We start from the raw sequence: 20,189 nt of genomic DNA, 5'->3' as shown, positions 1-20,189 counted from the left end.
CGGTAGCATGTTTTCCACAAACAGGCCGCCCATTATCTGCATAGGAAGGCTCTTTGATAGTTTCTGAAGTTTGGGAGACCGATCCATCCTCTGCTTTTGGCCTTTTTAAGTTTTACCAGAGATATTCTAGCTTTCTTCTCTTGCCATAAGAAGTTGGTAAGAGCCTTATCCGTTTTCTTCAGGAAGTCTTCTGACAGAATCATAGGGAGCATACTAATAAGATAGTTGATCAGTGATAATATCATCATTTTAATTGTTTCTACACTTCCCCACCATGATAGAAATGTTGGTGACTATCCATCCAGTAGCTCAGAGATTTTCATAAATATGGAGTTTTCATTCTCTTGTAGCATAGTTATAAGATTGTTAGTGAATAGCAGACCCAGATATTTAATTGGTATGGTTTGGCAGGCCACCATTGTGTGGGCCATCTCTCACATGTGCATGGTAGTCAATAACCACATGTGTCAGGAGGGAAGCCACGGTGAAGTGCCAGCTATCACCTGTGTGCACCCAGTAATTGGTCAGGCCTTAGAACATTAGGAGTTAAAGGTCTCATCCCCCACATTTGGGCCCAGTAACTCCTGCGTGTTGGTAGCCCTCTGCAGAGGGGTTTGATAATTGACAGCAGTCAGAGGGACACTTAACCCTTTGGAATCCAGGCTGTAACCATTACAAAGGTAATTTCCAATTTACACTAGTAAAGCAATAAGTACAGTTTTGTCAGAAAGACACATAAATAATGGTGAAGACAGTGCTGGGAGTAGACATTAGTCCATCAATCACATGAAGGATCTATGTAGAGACAGAGACTGGAAGGCTCCCAGATGTATGGACAGAGAGGTCCTTACTGATTTCTGTAGGGATCAGATTGAGAGATTGGATGAAAGGGAAGCGGATGTAGTAAACTTAAGGAAATATACAATGTTGGAATCAGAAAGGTCGCTATGGAATCAGGCTCTTGTGCCCCCTTAGAACGAGTCTATCAAAGACACTCTCTGAGTGTGACCCGAATGCATTTTCCAGAGTTGAACTCCCATGCCCGTTAATATCCAGCATTCCCCTAGTGCACACACCACCTCCAATCTCTAGGGTGCCACTGTCCCCAATTCCAGGAGTAAATTACTTCAGTGGGTTGAGCCTAATAGGGACCTTGAACTTGTAGCTGGCTCTCTGGAAAGCTGAAGTTGAGCAGGAGTCCAAGGCCAGGGAGTCTGAGAGAGAGAAGCCAGAAACAAGAAGATAGGAGATAGGGGAGCCAGGAGACATGGGCCTAAAAAGAGAAATTGAGAGAAGGAGCAGAGATGGAAAAGGAGAAGGAAATAGAGCAGGAGGAAAAGCTTTGAGAGTGGGAGGAGAGGGAACTGAACTGTGGACTTACATTTTAGTAACTTTGTTATATATGCTAAAAGTGGCACACTTTCAACACGTTGAGGTTTTCTAAACAAACAACTCATACAAAACTGAAAAACTGCAAGAGCCAGAAACAACATGGTTCTCAAATTACTTAAATGGTTGAGCAAGGGAGAGTGCTCATTTCTGAAATTTGCCTCATTACCAAGGTATAGCTTGTAGTGTAGTTCCTATATCCCTAATAGGCTCTGCACATTGGAATATTATACACTATAGATTTGACATAGGACTGAGGTCAGTATGTCTCTATTGAGTACATTAAACTTAATTGTGTGTGCCAGCTAACTCCGAGGTCACTAGAAACTTTCTCGAATTAACAAGAAGTGAATAGTCTCTGACAACCGCATAAACATGACAACTTTGTTTCCCTTAGAGTCAGAACAATATCTTCAGAGTCGTGGAAACAATAGATAACTATTTCACTTAGTCAATCGTGCATGCTTCATTCCTATAGAGTTGCACAGAAATAGAGAGATGGGCGTTTCAATAAAAAGGGTTTATTGAACAGTCTTCTTTCTCATGCAAGAGATCTGAACTGCTACAATCGTAAGACAGAATGTGAAGTATAATGCGTACAGCGTAAACAGTAACATAAAATAATACTGTAATAGCATGGTCTGTTGCTATGATATATTTAAAAATACATACATAAACAAAACAGGCTAAAATACTCAACTGGTGCTTCTAAAATACGCCTACCCCAATGTACCTAACCTAGGTCTAGTACGAAGGAAGAAGTAGATGCTGGGTTAGCATAGGTTTAGTTTTGCCAAGAATTCCCAAAGGTTTCTCTAGGTTCTGATCAGCTCCACACCTTAGAATGAGAGATGTTGGTATCTCTTTCCCGGAACTCGATTTCCCAACACTCCGCAAGGGGAATCAGAAACACTGGAGCTGGATTCTCGGCAGGAAGATGACAGTTTCTGGTCAGTGATTCAGCTGGGGAGTTGGCTTCCTTCAGTACTTGCTGTGGCGAGCTCTGTTGTGCAAGTAGGTAGTCGAACTGCACCGAACCACGCCGTGCTTTGCCATAGCAAGTTAAGGTATATTTATACCTTGAAGGTGTTTAGGAATGCCAGTATTGACGTAAGAGTTGGGCATATGAACATCATAAATGAACCTCTAAGGAATAGATGTTCATGCAAAATAATGAGTTTCTTGGAGAAATCAATATTCAAGCAAGGGGATGTCCCTAACAGCTTAAGAGTCTGTTTTTCTAAGAAATCTTTGTGACATAGATGAATGGATGTAAGTAGCCATGCCTGTATTTGGTTAGCATGGGCTATGCCTAAATAAGGACTGGGTTTCTATGCCTATATAAGGGCAATGGGAATTGTACCTATATAAGGCCATGAATCGTGAAATTCATACGGAATCTAAATTGATACACAACACCCAATCTACTTTCGTATGTACGACATTACTAAATTCTAAACATGATAACATATCTAAAATGTATCTAGAAACGAAGTGCGTAAAGCATGTTACAAACACATTGCAAATAATATATTCAAACTATTGCATTGGTACTGTACACATTAAAGCAAGTATTCATTCATACCATATTTTCAACATTTTGAAATGCAAACATGAATGAATCATAAAAATATACATTTATGAAATGGCTCATAAATACAGAAGAAAAAGGGCGGAAACCATTTCATGTCAGATTACATAAAACTGATTGTTTGTGGACAAGGTCAAATATTGTCTCTGGAAGTATTCAAAGAATTCTTGTTCTCTATGAATAGTTCTACTATAAGCAGATTACTTTGTGCCAAAAAAGAAAAAAGAAAAATGTGGAGAAAAAAAATTAATCATAGGAAAAAGTTTTTTGTTTTGTAAAAATTTAAGGTCAAATTCAAAATCTCTCAGAACACTGTGTGCCAAAATCAAAAGTCAGTGTCAGGGCTGGGAGAAAACATGAAATCTATGTCTGTTGACAAAAAGTTGTCTACCATTGTAGGTGAAAGTTGGATTACCTCGTTTAGAAGATTAACCGCACATAGATGTGAAGCATCGCCTTCAGCAATGGTCGCATCAGCAATGTTCGAATTGGATGGGACCTGCATGCCTATTATTACCTCTCAGACCTCAGCATCAGCATTTTGCGTCTGTGAGATCTCAATGAATGCCATCATCAGAATTGGTAGCCGCTGGACACAATACAGAGCATGGGCCATTACGGGGTCCAGCAAAGTATCAACATCCGTTGACATGACTGATGGAAGTGTCAGATAGGGATTCTTCTCCGCATAACAGGCAGCGTAGAACAGGTAAGATGCAATCTTGCCAGATTGGTCTGATTGACAGAAACCATGTGGTATTTATTTCTCGTAGACGAGGTAAACCCAGAATTTGGACGATGCCCTCATGACACTTCAATGCCAGTAGAGTTGTCTCCATGGAGAACTGGGTGTCGCTGGTGATGTGGCTTGCCATATCCCAGCAGTAGGAGCAAAAATAGTATTCCTGCAACGAGTCCCAAAACACTGGCAGTCCGCCAAACACAGAGTGCACGAAGTTGGGAAATATTCAGAGGACCGCTTGAAAAGGTGCTAACAGTCCGTAAAATACGTTCTTAAAGAGATGTACAATACTGCTCATATCAGACATGTTTAAGATACGACTTAACATTTCTGAGAAATGTATAGGGAATTTTGTATTTAAAAGGGCATGTATCTTGGCAGAAGTCCTTGCGACTTGTAGATCATAGGTTTCTTTGGCTGAGGTCAGTGGCACAGTTTTTTGCAAAAGAATGGCTTTCATTCTGCTTAGAGTATCAAGTCGTATAGAAGAGATGTTCAGTGAAGGCCATAGAGGCGACTCCCTGACTGTCTTGGTTTTTGGAAACAATACTTGCATACAGCAAGTGACCCTGGATGACACAGTTACTAGATATGGTATACCTGGCAACTTGCCACAGCAGCTGTGATCGTTCAACATGAGGTAACTCCCATTCGAAAGTTGTCCAAAAATTGGATCAATCTCTGCAGCTGGTGAACCTTGCAGGTGGCAGGACAAGTTGTTAGAGGAACCATCACAGGCCCGTGTAAATTAATACCCTGACAAAGGAGAGAACCGCTTAGTCTATTTTCACAGTTTGAACCGCTAAGAAACACCTCACGCCCCCCACAAACATCTGTTTGTGTATGGTAAATCCCAGGATGTCTTGATGTATTCTTTACCCAACCTTTCAGATTTGCCGGTATACAACTTTTACAACGAAACTTTTACCACGCACTACCATTACAACGCAGGCATTACAACGCATACCATTACAACACATTGCGCTGGGGGGCGCTCTAGGATAGGGAATACGTTTAATTTTCTATCCAACACCTTCCCTAGTGTCCACGGGGACTGGAGTTGGAATAGAAAATTATACTTACCACTATCCAGCACCTCTAAGCGCTATGCGTTGTAAAGGTTTACGATGTAAAAACCGCGTTGTAAAGGTATGCGTGGTAAAAGTATGCGTTGTAACGTCATACATCCATATTTGCCTGCTAGTATGTGTTTTAAAAAACGCCATTGCTGCTACTACCTTCAAAATCTATTCTCAGTGTATTGAAAAGAAAGAATGTCACATCAACCACTTTTTCCATTGGATTTAATCCCAATTTGCACAATTTAAATAAAAGATTTACCAACAACACAATACAAACATCTTCGAATTATTAGAAAAAACATGTATATCAAACCACCCTTCTATCCCTCACAGACAAAAATGAGACTCCTTTGCTTTCATACAAACTTCACTTGTGCACACTCTCAACACTCCATTTAATCTATCAGATTCACCACCTCACTCATTCCATCACAACACACTTTTCACATTCCGTCATACACATACCCCAACTAATTTCCAGAATATTAACAAAAAAATAACAATAAAGGAATTAGCAAAACCAACAAGGCCATCAACAAAATAGATTTTTCTAAATCAAAGACATATACAAATTTGGTCCTTGATTGGCCTTAACACAATGATCTACGTGTTTTGAACCCCTCCAAATGTGGGGATTGTCATCAGGACCAGAATAGCTTCTCCAATGCTCAGTTTTCAGCCGTTCATGAAGCGTTTTAATTTCTCCAAACTGTCACTCTTGAAACAAGCAGATGGTGGCGCGGAGCCAATTGCAAAAGGACACAATGTTTTTACATGTCTGGTTCAATGTCTGTTGTCCAAATGAAACAATTGCGGAGGCATAAGCGGCGAGGGAATGCTTGGCATCTTTCTCAAATAGCAACTTAAATGGTTCAATGTGTAAGTCTTTCTGTTTCTTCTCGGTTCTGAGAAGAAACAGAAAGAAACTGGTGCTTTCTTTGTTATTCGATTATAGTAGGCTTGGCCTTCCTGTTTAGGAGCCAAACCCTTTATTGGTTTCTTGTGGTATGTGTTTTAGGCAATACTGAAAATGGAAAATTGTAACAGGCAGAGTGATTGTTCCATGTATTCAGTAGCTGGTTTTTCTGCCACTGTGAATGGTAATCTTTCCAGTTTTCAATGTTCAGCACCGTATAGTCTCCTCGACTTTTGTGCCAGTTTGATCTGTTTATCAGTGAGATTCAATTCTGAAAACAGTGACGTAGTATTGATTAAATGCCAGGAGCACATAGCCTGAATGAAGGTTTTGTAATGTCCAGCCTAATAGCATGATAGAACGTAGTTGCGACTGACCATGTTGCAACATGACCAAGTCCTGTTCCATGATGTCTATGGAAGAAGACACTATGCTGTCTAATGAATATATCCTAGATGATAGAGTTGTTAACCCATTTTCAACCACAGAGATTTCTCTAAATGAATACGATTAATTTCTCGTATTCGTTCTGCAGTCTCTGCTTGCGTAATCTTCCATATTTTGTTATATGCAGCATATATACCGGCATATATGAAACGTTTTTGATGTGGTTTTCTTGGTCCTAGCAAGAGTTCCCTAAGGTCTGCGCCATCTTTAAGTAAAGATAAGTGTTGCTTTACATCCTTAAGTGTAGATCTTTGTAGCCAATAAAGGCAGAGCTTCCCTACACTGTATGTTGTTACTATTCCAGGATGCTGTCTTTGAACATATCTTGGGTCTGGCCTATTGATTTCAAACCCTTGTGTTTTGTTCAGGAATCTATCTTGACAGTTGTTTGTGTCTGTGGGCCAGATCAACCATTTATTCCAATCTGGATCTGTTCTGTTGTGATGCAAAATAGTATGTACGTTGACCTCCCCCTCTGAAGTGTTATCACTCTCAGGTGTAGGTGTAGGTATGCACGGATTGTTCATGTCTTTGATCTTGGCAAACCCAAGGCAAGACATCTGTTAGACAGTGTCGTCCAAAAACATCATTTGATCAGGGATGATACAGGCTCTAAACATAGACTCTACACCCTGTACCTGCCAATCTTTCGTACCCAAGACAGTTTTTGTCTCAATGTTGTCTTTCCAAAAATTCAAAACCTAGTCTAGACAGTTGGGCAAAAAAGGCTGCCAAATAAATCTGTTTGTTATTGGTCAACATACTTTTCCTTCCTGTTCTGTTCACATTTCTAAAGTAAAATGTTTCTGGCTTGGATACATTGAACCCTGAAAAGTATGGAAATTTCATAGCAAATATTTTTGAGCTACCCTTTTGTGGCGTAGGACAATGTTCCCATTGGTCATACATTAATACATTTCTAGGACTTGCAGATTTGGGGAAGAAATGATGACCATAATGGTTATAACAATACATTTGTTCATAGTCTGAAGAACCTTCTAAATATTCATGATTTGTGAATACTGCAGACATTTCTAAATCTGACATCATATTATTAACAGTCTCAAAGTCCCAATCATCAGAAAAGGTACTAGATGAAACAAAGTCACTAAACGAAATCTTGAATAAGTATGGAATCTTTAACAGCTCAGACGGGCCAAAAATGTCATATTCTGTTTTGTCCCAAGCTTTACCATCAGGTATAGGAACAGCTGTGATATTTACTGCTGACAAGTCTCTTCATTCACAATGGGATGATTTGTGTGGCTTGAGGAGTAAGCTGGCGTTCTTACTTGCTGTGTCCATTTTGACATATCTTCCATTTATCAGCATACCCAGAGGTATTACTAGAGTCAACCAAAGTAGAAGTAAAAATATTCCCAATACAATCCAAAGTTCAATCCATGGTAAAACCGATAAGTCTTTTCCAAGTGATAAAAAAGTTCAGTTGCTTGTTCTTTGAAAGTTCCTTTCGCTGGCGTCGTTTCAGGTTCACTGGGATCCTCAGAAAACGTATCAAAGTTAATGAAATAGCCAGAGGCAGTTCTGTCAATAGTTGGGATAGCACCCGGATTTGTTGAAATCACTGAAACCACTTGATCACTTGTTACTTCGTTGTAGACAGGTGTTTCATGACGAACTGTAATTTAGGTCTCAAGAGGAACGAGTTCCAATGCTTTATTGCTTAGTCCTTCTTTTCTCACTGCAGATTCTTCAATGGTGATGAGTCTCTCAGTTTGAACCTCTTGGATTGTAACTAGAGGAGTGCGTCTGCTACTTGGTTGGAGTCCACATGGCCTACTGCTAGTATTGGCCACATAGTGTGGTTTGAACAGGTCGATAGACACAAGCGTGTTCTCCTTTTTACCAGCAAGGGACGACAGCAAAATTTCTTGATCCGTGGATTGCTAGGACAGGTACTGGTTGTCTATAAGAAGGCCCAAATTCCTTCTTGTCCATGATATTTTCTCTGACTAGATCACCAAGCTTTGGGATCCAGACAGGCCTTGCTGGGACGGTTGGTATTTCCCCAGTGGTGGTTGGCTTCAGGAACATGTTGCTTTGTTTTGTTCTTAGTTCATTTAAGTCCTTTAAAATAGCCAAATGATCTTTGATATCAAATTTCTTTTGTTCCACCACTGATGTGACAATCAAGGTCTGAGACTAACATTCTTGTCCCAAAAAGGACCTCATACGGAGTGATACCCCCTTGAGAACTTTTTGGCAAGATGTTAAGACTACGTTGGACACTTATTAGATGTTTAACCCACCCGTCACCCGAACCTAATACCCTAGCTGTTATAGATTGGTTTATGTCCCTTTTTTTCTCTCAACAACCAAATTTCCCTCAGGATGGAATGGACTAGAATACTGCAATGCAACGCCCAAACTGGCCATGGCCTCTTTGTAAGCTCAAGAGCTAAACGCAGGAGGACCCTGGTCAGAATGTAGCGATGCCAATTGCGTATGTGCCAATAAAGACTCGCAAATATTTTATAACAGTTCGAGCATCAGCCGAGCACTGAGGCCACATCCTAAGGAACCTTGTCTTAACATTTGTGGGACCAAATTTGTCCAGCTGGACCTCTATGCGTAGAAAGGCTAATGCTGTCTAACAATGGTGTCTGTACTCGGCTGACTATGCTGTCAGGTATCTGGTGGCGTTCTGTGCTGCGATCTCTATTGCAGTTTATGCAGTTAATGACAAAGATGTGAATACATGCATTCATCGCTGCCACCAGTACATCTCCTTTAAAGTTAATATTGTTTTAGAGATCCCCTGATGTATCAGACCCTCTCCCAAATGTGCTTTGTATATCAAAGCCGCTCTTCGTTCCATGTTTGGAATTACCCAACCCCCCACTCCAGGGATTCGAGCAAAAGGAACGCTGTTCGCATCAATTATATATGATTATTTGAGTGGAAACATTTTAGGTAACACTGCACCGCTGCCTTTGCTTGTAACATTGACAGCCAGCATTATTTCACTGTCTATTTTTGTTTTTGAATGAGTGATTGCAGCTACGGAAGCCGTTTGCACAGCTGCCTCATCGGCTTCGTCAGCCAATGAATTCCTTTCAGCGTGAACGCCATCATGTTGATGACTCAGTGTATGTATCACCTGAGTGTTTTGTAGTCCTTCTCGTAACTGAACTACTTTTCCCCAAAGCGTTTTATACTTGATTGTGCAACCTTGCATCTTTGAAACCGTTTTGAAGTCAATTCTGTAAATATTCATTGCAAGATTGGTCACAATAAAAGGAATCGCACACAATGAGTGTGGGGAATTCGTGATCCGTATTTTCAAGTGCCATTTTGAATGCTTGTAGTTCAGCTCGCTGAGCTGTACAATCTCCTAGAGATTGTGTTTTTGTGACCATAGGTCTAAATTTGCCATCACACATTCGACCTTTAACGATCGCGCATGCAGCACTATAACCTTGTGCTAGAGCTCTTTCTCTTGCTACAGTGGTTTAGAGGTTCTGTGATTTTGCGTGCCCTTAAAGTGCACGACTTTCTTTTCTAAACATGGGTTTTTGCCATGCGTCATGACTGCCATCTGGTGTTGCCTTTTACGTAGGCCTCAGAAGTTAGTCTGCGAGCAAAGCAGTCTGACCTTTTGTGGGCCATGTGTACATTAACTAAGGTTTCCTTTGTGCGCTGGAGTTAATTTCAGAAGCTGGCCTTTTACCTGGAATTGACCCTGCCAAGCCAATTTCCCTGCAAGATCGTTATCCACTTTCCCAATCACCATTCAAGACATTTGTTAACTTTTAAGTTTCTTTACATTTCTGTTATCTTGCACATTATCTGAAACTACTTTTCTTTACTGTTTCTTCATTTCATGGGTTACGCTTTCAATTAAGGGTTTGTCCGGGCCTTCCAGATTATTATTTAGATATGCCTAAATATTAACTTGGGTTGGGACACTGTAAAATGAGCTTTACTATATGATGCTGTGTGATGTCATGTATTTTCTATTGGTTGAATTTTGGTGCAGGGGCGTGCATTTTAAATGTACCTTTTTGTGTATAAAAAGGGATGTCTCGCCTTAGTAAAATTGAGCAGTTTCTTGAGTTGTACACCGTGTTGTATTGCTGGGATTTCTGCTACTAGCTGCAGCTAATAAATTTGATCTCTGACGCCACCTAGAAGTATTCCGTGTCTCTGTATACCAAGGCAAGGGAACCCAGAGGACTTTGGGCATGTCCCTGGCGCCGCTGGGTACTTGAAATCCCAGTTCTTCAGTTGGCGCCGAACGTGGGGCTACTTCAGTGGTACCGGTCCAAGCCCGATGATTGCGAGGAGCCACGTGAGGAAACTCTGGAGGAGGGCCCCCACTTCATCGACCCCTGCATGTCGACGTGGACCAAAGGTCTTTTCTGCGAGGCTTCCCACTTTCCAACGGCTACGAAGGACTGCTGCCCTGACTGTCGCCTTGTCTTGGACCCTCCGATTGATGTTTGTAAAGCGAGACGATAGACGGTCTTCTGGTGGCGTGACAGATATTTGGTTAAGTATAAGTGGGTCGCTCCCACGACTTTGTCTGGTTCCTTGGTTTTGATTTGGTTGCTGCAGTACCCAAAGCCGAAGGGCTTGTATATTTACGAGTGTATCATTTTTTGATTCCCTTTAAAGTTTGAAACCAGACTAGTGAGCAAGATGCCTGGTCTTGGTAAATTTGGTAATTGGTTTGTTTGTGGTAGTTGAACACGTGGGCACCACATTTCGGTACCCTTAAAGCTGCACAGCCAGAAACGAATTCAATGAATCAATTCATTAAACCTCTTAATTTTTTCACCATTTTCTCCAACATATTTCATCTGTTTTACTTTTTGCTTCTCATCAATTCATTTTACTCATTTGTTTGCCATTCTTTCCAATTCAAAAAAGATCCAGGAATGCCAGTTGTTTCCTCATGTCACATTTATTGGTTACCCAATGCATTTCGGGAAAATTTCCCTTCTTCGGGGGTATGCCGTGCTATGAGTCAATCTGTATTTTAATAAAATTCTCTTCAACATATACATCTTCATTGTATAATGGTAACATTCATTCCGCGGTGCACGCCGCTGAAAAGCTCCTGTTTGTTCTTCCGTTTGTTACCATTATACAATGAAGATGTATATGTTGAAGAGAATTTTATTAAAATACAGATTGACTCATAGCACGGCATACCCCCGAAGAAGGGAAATTTTCCCGAAATGCATTGGGTAACCAATAAATGTGACATGAGGAAACAACTGGCATTCCTGGACCTTTTTTGAATTGGAAAGAATGGCAAACAAATGAGTAAAATGAATTGATGAGAAGCAAAAAGTAAAACAGATGAAATATGTTGGAGAAAATGGTGAAAAAATTAAGAGGTTTAATGAATTGATTCATTGAATTCGTTTCTGGCTGTGCAGCTTTAAGGGTACCGAAATGTGGTGCCCACGTGTTCAGTTTTCAATTGCAGCGCATTGGGACAGAGCGCATAACGAGCTTGCACGCCTACAAAGACTAATTGATAGAGTACATAGATGACAAACATTTACACAGAACAAGGGAACTTTCTAAGAGAAGGTGTGCATCCCACTATCCTGAATTTGTTTGTGGTAGTAACAGGGATTCCCGATTGGAGGATTCATGTCCGATACCTCCGGTTGGAACTCCGACTTATGAGCTCTATTCAAAACACGGAGTGGGCCCTATTTCTTATAATGAAGTATGGGTCCGCTACACTAAAAAAGGATGGTGTTTTGCAATGGCCCCCACATGGTAGTTTTGAAACATAGATTTTAGACAATCTAGAAGTTAAGCTATTTAAGAAGAAAGCCCGTCCGGCAATGTTTGACTCTTTCCGCCTTTGGCGTAAGGAAGCCAAACAGAGAGAAATTAAACAAGCAAAGAGAGATAGGAAAGATAAGAATATGTCAGTACTACAAGCTGCTAGACAGTTTAAGGAAGATGGAGAAGAGCGAGCGACTGAAGTTTCAGATAGGCAGCGTAGTATGGCCATAGATAAATGTTATCCGGCCTTGCCGTCTTCTCCTCCGAAAGTGATGGAAGACCCTGAAAAAGATCCTTTGATCTCTCATTTACTGAGATTGCCACCTCCCTATGTGCAGGGTGCTACTGCGCCTCTATTACCCCCGGTTGTTCCACCCTTTGTTGTTCAACCTCCTGCTGTTGTTCAGCCACCCGGTGCTCCACAGATGGTTTTGCCTCCTCCTGCGCAACCCATTCTAGGGTCGCAAGCTTTGCTACCAGCTTTGCCTCAAACTCCTTTGCCTTCCGCTTCTGCATCTGAGACTCCTACTGTTCTTATTCCTACACCTTCTTTGCCTCAAAATACTTATTCTCCTGTTCTTATGTCTGCTTCTTCTCCTTCTGTTCGAAAACGAATGACAGAAACTGTTTCTAATTTGTTGTCACCATTGTTTGGGTCACTGAATAGGACCCCTGTTTCGGAGCGTAAGCAGAGTCGTAGTCAGCTTCCTGGTTCTGAGGAACGGGCTGTGTTGTTTTTGTTGGCTCGTAAATGGATTTTAAATGCTCCGAGGTATGATTTGCCAGCAGTTATGGATGTTTTCTTTCAGTGGGAGCCGCCTAAGCAAAGGTATGTTTTTGATGTAAGGTGTACTTTTCTGCGTCAGGAATGGGAAGATAATGAGTTGGGTCCGATTCCGCAGGATGTGCTCGATGTTCAGTCAGATTTTGCTAAAGGGATGATAGTTGAATCTGATGTTACAGATGCCGTAGAGACGATACTTGCTTTCAGATCTAGGCTTTCGCCTCAGACATTGTATGAACCTGATTCCTCTGTTAGGAGGAAAGTGAAACAGTACCCTATGAGAGAATTTCCTCCTGTATGGAAAGAAGCAGTCCAGGCTAATGTAAATCAGGGTATTGTTGCCGCTCCGGCTCATTTTCAGCGAGTATGGGTACATGTCCCTTGGAAGAGAGCAGAGGTCTTGCCTCTTAAGCAGACCTTACCTGACCCTCGTAAGAATGCTGCTGGTTATTACAAGGAGTTGCCCCAGACAGTTGAAGCGTGTATTATGAATTTAGCTGACATCGATATGTTGATGGGTAATGTAGTCCCTCAACCTTTGTGGGCGAAGATTGGTCATGAGAATCATGCTGCGGAATTAGGTGATACCTGGGCGAATATTGTTGCTGCAGATGGTAGACAGGAGGGAAGTGCTAAACCTGAACCTCTAGTTTCAGAATTACCAGGTAGAATTATTAATCTGATGAAAACGATGATGCCCGCTTTACGAGTGAATTGGGATAAGTTAGCAGCATGTAAGCAGAAGAAAGACGAGAGTGTATCTGATTTCTTCACTAGGTTTGAAGAGACGTTTATTGATCATAGTGGTCAGGATATGAGTACGGAGGGTGGTCAAAGGTTGTTTGTGGATATATTTGTCTTTAATTTGCTTCCCGAACTTTCTAATAAGTTAAAGGACTCTGAGAGTTCATGGGCTGTCTCTTCGACGGCCCAGATATTGGCTACTGCACAATATTACGAGAATAAGGATAAAGATGAGAAGGATAAAGTGGAGAAGAAAACTAAAGAGTTGAAGACGAAAGTTCTTTTGCAGCAAGCTTATCCGCCTCGTCAGAATCAGCCTCAGTTTCAGCAACCTCCACAATTTCAGAGATTGTTACAGAAGCCTGAGCCTTATGCTCCGCGATTCTTTCCTGGCCCTAATCAGTGTGCTTATTGCAGAGAGGAAGGTCATTACAAGAATAGTTGCCCGGCTTTGTTACAGCGTGCGAATGGTGTATCTGGTCAGAGAGGTCGTGGTAGTTTTCAGCAAGCTCCTAGGGGTAGGGGACGTGGTGTGTTTCCCCAGAATGAGCGTTCCTCTTCCCTACAGAATTCTGCGAATTATTTTGACAGACAGAATATTCCGAGTGGTCAGTCTGCCCAGTATTATGTTGAGGATTACTGTGTTGAAGGTGAGAGTGCTGGGTATAATGATTGCCAGGACAGCCAAGGACAAATGGAGGGAGTAGTGTCAGTTCCAGTAGACCAGAGTGGACCTTATGTTGAAGTGATTACATCAGGTGTGGCAGAACCTTTTCTTTTGGATACTGGTGCGATGAAGAGTTCTATTATGCACTCTAAACTTCCTGGCGCACCTTTGTCTGGCTTGACCAATGTTTCAGTAGGATTTTCAGGCACCCCAGTTCGTAATCAGGTTTCTAGTCCTTTGTCCCTTTCCATTGGCCTTTGTGAATTGGAAGCTCCACTTATTCTAACGACTGGTTGTGGTGAGAATCTGTTGGGTTTGGACTTGCTGAAAAGATTGTATGCAACATTGCATTGTTCTCCTTTAGGAGTACAACTTACCCTTGGTAAGAAAGTGATTTCTCCAATGTATTTGTCTAAGGATTGTTTGCCACTGGAATTGCGTTCGCTTCCTGATACTCTTTGGGCTATGGGTCCAAATGATGTCGGTCTTTTGAAGATTCCTCCGTATGTTGTCACCCTTAAGTCAAATGCTAGGCTACCTCGTATTCCACAATACAAGATCTCGAGTGATGGTGAGAGAGCTCTTTTAGCGATTGTCTATGATCTGGTTGAGAAGGGTGTAGTTGAGGAAACGAGAGGTAATGTATGTAACAGTCCTGTTTTGCCTGTCCTTAAACGTACTGATGCTTCTCAGCCACCTGTGTACAGGTTTGTGATCGACCTTTGAGAGGTCAATAAGATAGTCGTGCCACAGTTTCCTGTGGTACCTGATATCACTGCTTTGTTGACTTTGATTCCTGCTTTGGTAGCTTGGTTTTCTGTCATCGATTTGAAGAATGCTTTCTTCAGTATTCCTATTGCTGAAGAGAGCAGGGATATTTTTGGCTTCTCATTAGGAGGCCGAAGCTTCTGGTTTAAGAGAGCTCCCCAAGGTTATTGTGAAAGTCCCTCCATCTATAGTCAAGCGTTGAAAACTCAGCTTGACGGTTTTGTGTTACCTGTTGGTGCTACTCTTATTCAGTACGTTGATGATTTGTTGATTACTGCTGATGATGAAAAGATTTGTAAAGAGGCTACTCTTTCTTTGATGCAGTATTTGTCCGACCTTCATCATAAAGTGTCACCTTCAAAGTTGCAGTATTGCTGCCAAGAAGTGACCTACTTCGGTCATCTCTTGTAGAAGGAGGGAAGGAGATTGACCCCAGAACGAATTCAAGCGATTGCACAAATGAATGTGCCATCCACGCAGAGAGAAGTGCGTGCCTTTTAAGGTATCACTTCGTATTGTAGGCAATGGATCCCCAATTTTTCCTTGCTAGCGAAACCTCTGTTAGCGTTGACTCTGAAAGATACTCTGCATCCTCTTCCTTGGTCTGACGAATGTCAGAAAAGTTTTTCTGAACTACGCGATGCATTGTGTTCGGCTCCTGTGTTGGGTACTCCAGACTATAGTAAGCCTTTCACGTTGTACGTGCACGAGAGAGAAGGTTGTGCGTTGTCAGTGTTGACACAACCATTTGGGGACAAGCAGCGTCCATGTGCGTATTTTTCAGCAATGTTAGACCCAGTTGCTAAGGCGTTGCCGAGTTGTTTGAGAGCTACAGCTGCAGCGTCTGTTTCTATCCGACAGTCTGCTGGTTTGGTATTGGACAATACGTTGATTGTGATGGTCCCACATGCAGTGGATACCTTATTGAACAGGACTAAGACACAGCACCTTACTAGTGCACGTCTGTCAGGTTACGAGTTGACATTGTTGGCTAGTCATGTGCACATTAAAAGATGTAATGTGTTGAATCCAGCTACATTATTGCCGATCTCTACAGAGACGGATTCTCAGGAACAGCATGATTGTTTTCTTCGTACAGAGGAAGAAACGAAGGCTAGAGTTGACCTGAGGGATACTCCACTTACGGATGTTGATGGTACCCTATGGGTAGATGGTTTGTGTTTTAAGCTTCCGAATGGTGAAACGACTGCAGCGTATGCTATTACAACTTTACATACAGTTGTTGAGACAGCACGTATACCACAGAATTCTGCGCAAGCAGCAGAATTGATTGCACTGACTAGAGCGTGTGTGTTGTCAGAAGGAAAGCGAGTGAATGTTTACACCGATAGTCAGTATGCGTTTGGTGTTGCCCATAGTTTTGGGCGTTTATGGAGAGAGCGTGGGTTCCTTACTTCGCATGGGACCAAAATACAGCATGGGCAGTTGGTGAATGAACTTTTGGAATCTCTCACTCTCCCAAAGCAGATTGCAATTGTGAAGTGTAGTGCACATAAGAAAGTTGTGGACGATGTTGGTCGAGGGAATGCGTTTGCGGATGAAGTTGCAAAGGAAACGGCGAAAGACATGATGAGCCGTATGTATGTCGCAGGCCCAGCTAATTGGGTTATGGCTGGTGGAAAGTGTGAAGACACAATAGAAAGTGTGAAAATGATTCAGGCTGAAGCGACTGAAAAAGAAGTGAGTGTTTGGAGAGAGACTACGGGTATGTTGGATTCGACAGGTTGTTGGGTTGAGTTGTCAGAACACCAGCGATGGTTGTTGCCTGATGCGTATGTGCTCCCAGTGGTTACTATGGCTCATGGAATGGCTCACATAAGTTCGAAAGGAATATGCAAGTTGTTGGCTCCAGTTTGGCAGAATGCCGGAATTCCGAAATGTGCAGAGAACGTGGTGAAACATTGTATGATTTGTCTGAAGTATAATCCTGGTAAGGGAACTCCAACTCCAGCTGGTCATTTTGCTCCTCCAACATATCCGTTTGAAGTGATACAGTTAGACTACATTCACATGGAGAGATGCAATAATTTGAAGTATGTCCTTGTGGTTGTTTGCGCCTTTTCCAGGTGGATAGAGGCCTACCCCCTAAAGGATAATACTGCCTTGTCTACAGCCAAGGTTTTGCTGAGAGAGTACTTCCCTAGGTATGGATTGCCGAGAATTGTATGGTCGGACAATGGGAGTGAATTTGTGGGTCAAATCATGAAGAAAGTATGTGCTGGTTTGGGAATAAATCAGAAGTTCCATGCAGCGAATCACCCCCAGTCTGCTGGACTTGTTGAATGTTACAATGGTACCTTGAAGCTGAAATTAGCTAAGGTACAAGCGAGCACTGGTCTTACATGGCCGGATGCCTTGCCGTTGGCTCTTTTGTCAACAAGGACGACTGTGCATTCTCGAGTGGGACTTAGTCCGTATGAAATCGTGTTTGGTCGCCCTGCGAATGTTTGGGGTGTGCCTCGTCCTAAAGAATACAGCAGTATTGAGTACCCTATGTTGGTGGATTACTTACATGACTTGACTGCTAAATTACGTGTTCTCCACCAACAGGTCCATGACAGTTTACCGACAGCTACTACAGATCCAGGCCATTCCATTGAACCTGGACACTACGTACTCGTTAGGAATTTCCAGCGCACCAAGAATCTGGAACCGAGATGGACTGGTCCCTACTTAGTTCTTCTGGTCACTAGAACTGCTGTTAGAGTAGCTGGCAAGAAAAACTGGGTGCATGCCACCCATACGAAAAAAGTTCCTTTGCCTTTACCGTATGATCAGTGGGTGAGGGATGGTATAGCTGATACAGATTGCGAGCGAGTCCCCAGATTTGTGCCTTTTAGTGATGCTCATTTGACATGGACACGGTCAGAACGGGAGGATGATGATGTTCTGCAAGCTGATGTGCCTCCTCATCTAAAGATTGACACCACCAATCCGGAACTTTTTATTTAAGGATCCAACTGTACCTGATAAAGAACGCTACGATCTAAGACCGCGAAAGACTGTACATATGGACAAATAAAATTGAAACTGGAATTTTTTATATAGTGAATTACACCTCGTCAGATCAAGAGACTTTTCTGCTTTTTCCTTTTTCAAGTCACCATCCGGACTCAGCTGTAAGGTCGCGGTGTAAAGACTTGGGAGTGCAAGCCGAAGACACAAGGTCGAGGTTCTGGTTGGTATCAGGGCTTTCCCTGGACTGACAGACGCATTCCTTAGCACGGAACACCCAACCGCCGCGAACAGCACGGTTAGAGGATGGAGTCTTTTGGGTCTGAGAAAGGTGTTGAGAAAAGTGGTTTCAAAATGAAAATGTGTACATTGGTTCGTAGCAAATGTTTTTTAATAATGTGTTTTCTTATGCTTGTGAATATTACGTTAGCTTGTGTGGGTTGGATTTTCTATGTCACACAATTGCCACTTACATCTACCTCCCAACATACTCTTTCTTTTTCTACTGTTTCTCCACATGAGTTTCATACTTTACCTGAACATGAACAGACACGAAGATCAGAATTTGTGAATAATTTGTTTATACAGATGTTGCATCAGCATCAGCTAGTTATAAATACCACGAATTGTTGGATGTGTGGTCTTATGCCACATACTACAGATAAGGGAATGCCATATTTGGTTTTGCCTTTTTCGCCTAACGGGTCAGTTTGGGCACTCCAATCAATGTTTATCTATGTGAATGAAGCCTCTCCTGTACGTTCCGTCAAAGACAATGCAAGTAATATTGCCTTGATACGGGGAATAGTTGATATGATTAGAGATATCGATGCGTATAACGCTATCCCTAGAGATGAGGTACGAGCATATGTCGGTTGGAATAAGACGACATATAGTGTTAGCTTGACGGAGAAAGAAAGGCATCAAAGGTCTCCTCCTATTTGGATTAAACCCCACCGAGGTCATCTTTGTTTGCAAGGTAATGGTCAGAATCCGAGAGCTCAGCTTGGTAAGAGTGTGTGTGTTCACACATACGTTTATACGTCCCAGAAATCTCCTCCGTTCGGGCCAGCTAAAGGCACGTATTTTGTTTGTCACGATAGAGCATACACATGGTTGCCATCTGATTTTTCCGGCACATGTTACGTGCCATTTTTGCTTCCCCTACATACACTGCTGTTTCCGATTACCATAAGACAAGATATGGTAGAGGTGTAATCGATGCGAAAGATACTGTCACACAAGAAGCTGGAGACTTCTTTAAGGGTTTCCTACCCTTTTGGGGTCCTATGGCTAATAGTAGGAATATTCGTCAGCTTACGAGAGTGGTTGAGGCCACTATAAATGAGACTGCAGGTGCTCTTAGCAATATTACAGCTGAGCTTCAAGCGGATCGCCTTATGACATTACAGAACCGCTTTGTTTTAGATATTATACTTGCAGATAGAGGTGGGGTATGCAAATTGATTAGATCTAGTTGCTGCGTTTTCATACCAGATAATGCCCCGACAGTGTACCAAGCCATCTCTAGACTACATAAGATCTCTGAGTCTATTCATATGGACGAAGGAGACTGGTCGTTGATGGGATGGTTATGGGAATTGTTGTCCAAATGGGGATGGAAGATTCTGATGTTCGTTGGTATGGCATTAGCTATCCTTTTTTCGTGTTGTTTATGCATCCAGTGTGGTCCCGCCATTTGTAATCTTTGTGCTACAATCTGTGTGAGAAGACCCGTCCCGAGAGAAGTGAAGGATAATAAGATGATGTTACAGCAATACCTTGATGACCTGATGAGAATAGATAAAGACCTAGATTCAGATTGACATGAGTTTAGGTTATTGCCTACGTAATGGCAAAAGGAGGGTCTGAGGTCCTGTGATTTTGCGTGCTCTTAAAGTGCATGACTTTCTTTTCTAAACATGGGTTTTTGCCATGCGTCGTGACTGCCATCTGGTGTTGCCTTTTACGTAGGCCTCAGAAGTTAGTCTGCGAGCAAAGCAGTCTGACCTTTTGTGGGTCATGTGTACATTAACTAAGGTTTCCATCGTGCGCTGGAGTTAATTTCAGAAGCTGGCCTTTTACCTGGAATTGACCCTGCCAAGCCAATTTCCCTGCAAGATCGTTATCCACTTTCCCAATCACCATTCAAGACATTTGTTAACTTTTAAGTTTATTTACATTTCTGTTATCTTGCACATTATCTTGCACTTTTCTTTACAGTTTCTTCATTTCATGGGTTACGCTTTCAATTAAGGGTTTGTCCGGGCCTTCCAGATTATTATTTAGATATGCCTAAATATTAACTTGT

This window comes from Lissotriton helveticus, chromosome 3_1 (genome assembly GCF_964261635.1).
Source record: "Lissotriton helveticus chromosome 3_1, aLisHel1.1, whole genome shotgun sequence".
NCBI lineage: Eukaryota > Metazoa > Chordata > Amphibia > Caudata > Salamandridae > Lissotriton > Lissotriton helveticus.
The sequence above is the reverse complement of the archived record's forward strand: the minus strand, read 5'-3'. Positions refer to the sequence as shown.